The following is a 5,923-nucleotide window of genomic DNA, read 5'->3' as shown; positions in this document are numbered from 1 at the left end:
AACTATCTGGACGACTGGCTAATTATAGCACAGTCAGAAGAAGAATTGGTTTTACACAGAACACTACTGCTGACCCATCTCGAGCAGTTGGGTCTCAGAGTCAATTGGGCCAAAAGCAATCTACTCCCCAGCCAGAAAATTTCCTTTCTGGGGATAGAACTATCCCGCCTAACTAGAACTAACTAGTCAGTTCTACAGTTGGGTTTGATGAATATGCGCCCTTTTCAACTATGGTTGAGACGGCGAGTACCAGCGCGAGCATGGACCTCAGGTATGCTCCGTCTCACCGTGAATCAGAGATGCGTTTCCGCCCTGAAACCGTGGACGAGACCCAGCTGGTACCAGTCAGGCGTGAACTTGGGCATCGCTTCACGAATCAAAGTGGTCTCGACAGACACATCCAACACGGGTTGGGGCGCCCTATACGAAGGGAGAACTTTTATGGGCCTGTGGTCAGACGCAGAAAAGCGTCTCCACATAAACTGTCTGGAGATGAAAGCGGTCGAGAATGCCCTTCAATTCTTCCTCCCTGCACTGAGGAACCACCATGTTCTAGTCAAAACAGACACTACGTCAGTGGTGTCCTACATAAATCGCCAGGGCGGCCTCAAATCCCGGAGCCTTTTTTTAATAGCAAAGTGCCTCCTCTTATGGAGCCAGCACAATCTGCGCTCGCTGAGAGCGGCGCACGTGTCGGGTGTCCTGAATGTGGGCCCAGATATGTTATCCAGGGCAAAGCTCTCCCCAGGAGAGTGGTCCCTGCACCCCCTCGCGGTGCAAAATATCTGGGACGTTTTCGGCAGAGCAGAGGTAGACCTGTTCGCGTCGCAAGCCAACGCTCACTGCCCAATGTTCTTCTCGAAAGAGATGGACGCGCTGGCCCAAACCTGGCCCAGACGCCCGCTGTATGCTTTTCCCCCGGTCGCTCTGTTACCACAGGTAATCAAACGACTCAGGGAGAGCAAATGCTCGATACTTCTCATTGCTCCGCTATGGAAAAATCAAGTCTGGTTCCCAGAACTGGTAGAACTAGAGAGCGCGGCTCCATGGCCGATTCCGCTGAGGAAAGACCTGTTGTCTCAGGCCCAGGGAACGGTGTGGCACCCATACCCCGAGCTGTGGGCTCTGCATGTGTGAGCGATCAACTACCACCACTGCACCTCCCAGAGGGAGTGCTGAACACGATCACAGAGGCAAGAGCTCCGTTTACAACTCTAAATGGTCAGTGTTTGCTAAATGGTGCTCAGCTCATGATTTGAACCCGCTAAAAGCAGAGGTAACGGTGGTTCTTTCTTTCCTACAAGAGCTGTTGGACAGCGGGAGAACCCCTTCCACGCTCAAAGTGTATGTGGCGGCTATAGCAGCGTTCACAAACCTTGCAAGCGGCCAGTCGTCAGGAAAGAACAACCTCATAATTCGTTTCCTAAGGGGTGCTAGGAGGATGAATCCTCCTTGGCCACCTTCTGTTCCGGTTTGGGACCTTTCTACGGTCCTCGAGGCCATGAAGGGCGAACCGTTTGAACCTCTGCACACGGTAGGGCTAAAATACCTATAGTTTAAAACCGCTTTTCTGTTGGTGCTAGCCTCAGTAAAATGGGTGGGCGACCTGCACGTGCTTTCAGTAAGCGCTACGTGCTTGGAATTTGGGCCTAATGACTCTAAGGTCATCCTCAAACCAAGACACGGTTACGTCCCTAAAGTGCTTACGACTCCTTTCAGAGCGCAAGTTATCTCCCTCTCGGCCCTCCCTATGTCTGATAGTGAGGCAGGGGTTAACCTTCTCTGCCCGGTGAGGGCATTAAGGATTTATGTAGAGCGCTCTGTCGCTTTCAGGCAATCGGAGCAGCTTTTCGTTTCGTTCGGTGGCCGCATTAAAGGGCTAGCCATCTCGAAACAGACCCTGTCCAGATGGATAGTGGACGCTATCGCGTCAGCTTATGCATCCAAGGGTCTAAACTGCCCTTTGGGGTTGAGGGCCCACTCGACTAGAGGCAAGGCCTCGTCGTGGGCATGGTCAAGTGGGGTTTCTATCCATGACATTTGTATGGCAGCAGGCTGGGCCTCGCTGTCTACATTTGTTAGGTTTTATAACCTAGAAGTACCCGCATTACAGGCCAGACTGCTCTCAGTCTGATAATGCTATATTGACGTTGTCTACTCAACGCGGTTTGACTAGACTGTTGATATACTGCAAGTCCTGTGACCTATGCAGTTAAGGGTGGTCATACTGCCTTATCTGTATGTATACACGCTAATGCACCTATCTCATAACACCGAGTCGTCCCGCCCTGTTATGCCGCTGTGATTGCTTCACTTTACATGAGCCCCGGGCACTGCCCTTGGGACATAAGTGTTTGATTTTCAGCATGCACAGCGTTTTACATAGGGTTCCCGTAGCGTAAGCTAAACTTACGCAACACGAGAGTACTCTCGTAAGAGAACGACACTCGGTTACTAACGTAACCTCGGTTCTCTCTAGAGAGGGAACGAGTGTTGCGTAGCCTGCCGTGCTTGTGCTGCACTTTGGTTTTCGCTTCTAGCCGACTGAAATCACTTGTGCAACCTGTGCAGTGGGGTTTTATAGGCGAAGCCACACCCTGTTCTGGCGGGCTATGACGACAGCGTGGGAAGGCTTCCCATTGGCGCTGGAGTCATGCCAAGACGCACTGATAGGTTGCAGCAGTTGCCGCAGAGCAGCCAATAGGCGCGCAAGCTGTCTCGCCTATGTCTGCCTTCTGCAGCAAATGCGTTTTACATTCTAAAAATTAAAAGGATAATTTTTGCTTCAGTATTCTCGAGAAAAGGAGTTTTCCCGTAGCGTAAGCTAAACTTATGCAACACTCGTTCCCTCTCTAGAGAGAACCGAGGTTACGTTAGTAACCGAGTGTCGTTTTCCACTCACCCAGCATGGCTAAATGACCTCGCTGCCCTCCCAGACTAAATTATCTTCCATACCTAAAGAGCTAAAGGTTCTTAACCATTTGTCTTACTGTGTGAGTCTTGCTTACGCCAGGTGCACAAACATACATAAATTCCAGAAGAGAAACGAATGCTTAAAACCACACAATGTCTAAGAAAGTTTTAGTTTTAGTTTTTTTGTTTTTAGTTTTTTTTTTCTACAACACAACTTTTAGACTGCACCTGGACGTTTCTGAATGGTTAGTGGATGTAGTTGTTGTTGAGTTGATTGATTCATTGATTCATCTGTTTCTGGGGGATTTCCATTGAAAATAAAATTAATCCACTGCTCTCCTGTCTCATCTAAATAGTGTTCTGTGCTCGACTCGTCTGTGCAGCCAACAACAAAACAGTTTGCATGCTTTGCTCAAACTTTTGTCATTGCTTAGAACTGGTTACTAGGGTGTACACAAAACGGACGGTTTTGTACGTAGGGGGGTGGGAAATAAACATACAGTTGTTTTTATTTTATTTTTATTAAACAGTGGTTTACTGAAAAAAAAGTGTCTCTGTCTTTAGATGAATTAAATTATAATTAAAAGTTTCTTACGGATAAAATGATCTCTGCTCTGCTTATGCTGTAAGTAATATGTAACGATAAAGTATGCAGTGGCTTCATAAATTAATTAAACTATCTAAAAAGTGTACATCATGACACCTACATGAACACTTCAGTTGGTTTGTGACTGTAAGTAATCCTCTTCAAATGCTATTGAAGTTAGAAACGTGTGTACCAATGTCTTATGTAACTTTAGAGACGGTCCATAAATGTGCGAATATCCAGTGTCAGGCGAACTTTCAGTATGCCAGTACTTCACTGGGAATCGCTTAGCGTGAAACTTTGTGCGTTACGTTCATATTCTGGTCCATCTGGTCCATCTGCTTGCCTGTAGTCTATTAATATAGCCTACTGTACATCCCCAATAAGGTGGGAGTTTGGTCTTTTATATCACTGTATTTTGTCCATTGAGTTACTTTGAGTGTCCTGAGACCGCAGGGGAATCCTGGAGAGTGACATATTGAGGGAATCCCCAGTTCTGCAGCACAGTGCTGCAATGTAAAATTAAGAAAACTAAACAACCGAGAGAAATATATGTCTACTACCTCAGATTTAACGTTTGATCTGTACGTCATCAGCATCGGGGAATAACATAATCTTGGTCACGACAGAGAAAGCTGTGCAAAACTTACATGTACAAAAGTAACAGTGAAGACTTCAATGTAAACACAGCTTTTGTGTCTTTATCAGCTTTTCCATATGATAATCATCACAATTCATCGCCCTGATAATAATCACAAATAGCTTAACTGCTTGCTCCATTTCTGTAATTTAACAAACTAAATGTACCGCATGGCGGTACAAAATATGACCGCCGCTCAGGCCTGCACTGGCTTTCCACAAAAATAAATGACATGGAGCAATTTGGCTGTATTGCGTGTTTATGTATATAAGTTGTATATTTTAAAAGACTGTCTGGAGTATTCCTGTGGATAATGGATAATTTAGAGTTTTGTAATTATTTGCCATTACTATTTAAGTTTTATATCAAAAGTCATTAGTTTAGACACTTAACATCCATAATGTGAAAACGTCACATCCATAACAGTGGTTTTCCCTATAATGTATTACAAAAATGAGTTTCAAAAACACACTTATTGTGTTCAAGCAAGTCTTTTTCATGCTACATCGGCAGTTTGTTTAATAATTCACAGACAATTTCTACAAACCTCTACCAAACGGTTGAGGTGCCTGTTGATGGTAAAAGTCAGTTATCTGACTTTGGCATGGGTTTGTTGTGTTTTACTGAAATAAAAACATTTTTTCCCAAAAAAAGTGGTTTTATCTTGTAGCCCTGGTCCCAGAGTTTTAAAAAAACAATGTTAACAAAATTAAACTCATTCCCACTGTACCTAGTAGAACACTTAAGTAAATGTCCCATTGAAATTAATGGGATTTTATGGATTTAGGTGAAGAAATTAATGGGATTTTATGGATTTTGGTGAAGAAAGTGTACACATAATACATTTTGGTCTGTACCATGAAGAGAAAACTGATTCAACTATATAAACTATATATTTTCTGAAAGCGTAGACTCTCAGGATGTGATCTAACATGGCATGAAACATGTCCCACCCACCTCATTAGTATACTGCCCAAGCATAACACATTGGGTATTGGTAAATCGGATATATGGCTGATACCTAAAAAAAGTAGTAGTATATGCATGTCTGTCTGTGTGTGTGTGTGTTTGTGTATGTATGTGTGTGTGTGTGTGTGTGTGTCTGTGCGTGTATGTATGCGTGCGTACATGTGTGTGCGCATGTGTGTTTGTGTGTGTGTGTCTGTGCATGTGGATTTGTATGTGTGTGTATGGGTGTGTGTCTGTGCGTGTGGATGTCAGTGTGTGTGCATGCTTGCGTTTGTTTGTATTCCTGCATGTGTGTGTGTGACAGTATCATCCTAAACCAGCAACCCTTCGCTCAACATCACCATCTACAGGCTGATGAGTGTACAGTCACTAAATGTGCACATAAATTAATTTATTTTATACCCCCCCCCCCCCCCCATGGATGAAATTCTACGAAACTTAGCATACCCCCAGAGGATGTCAAGTTAATCATACACATGAAATATGGTGCAGTTCTGAACATCTCAACTGAAGATAGGGGCGATTAAAGCAGAATAATATTGCATTTTCATTTTTTATGGGAGGGGCGCAAATCACAAATGAGTGATTATGGGCTAGGTTGATGTGGGCCCTTAAGAGCAACATACCATAAAAATGTCTTCATCCTCGGTGCCACGGTTCAGGTAGTTATTTAGGAAAAACTGCATTTTTTGGGTTTGGGGGGGCCCAGCGCGGGGGGGGGAGTGGCCCCCGGGGACCAAACGAAATTTTTCCGTAAAAGTCTAGTGGGGCTACATGCCCACCAAATTTCATGTTCCCCGGTGTTTCGGTGTCCC

This window comes from Scardinius erythrophthalmus, assembly GCF_964197995.2.
Source record: "Scardinius erythrophthalmus genome assembly, chromosome: 8".
Classification (NCBI taxonomy): Eukaryota; Metazoa; Chordata; class Actinopteri; order Cypriniformes; family Leuciscidae; genus Scardinius; species Scardinius erythrophthalmus.
This window is presented reverse-complemented; position numbering follows the sequence as displayed.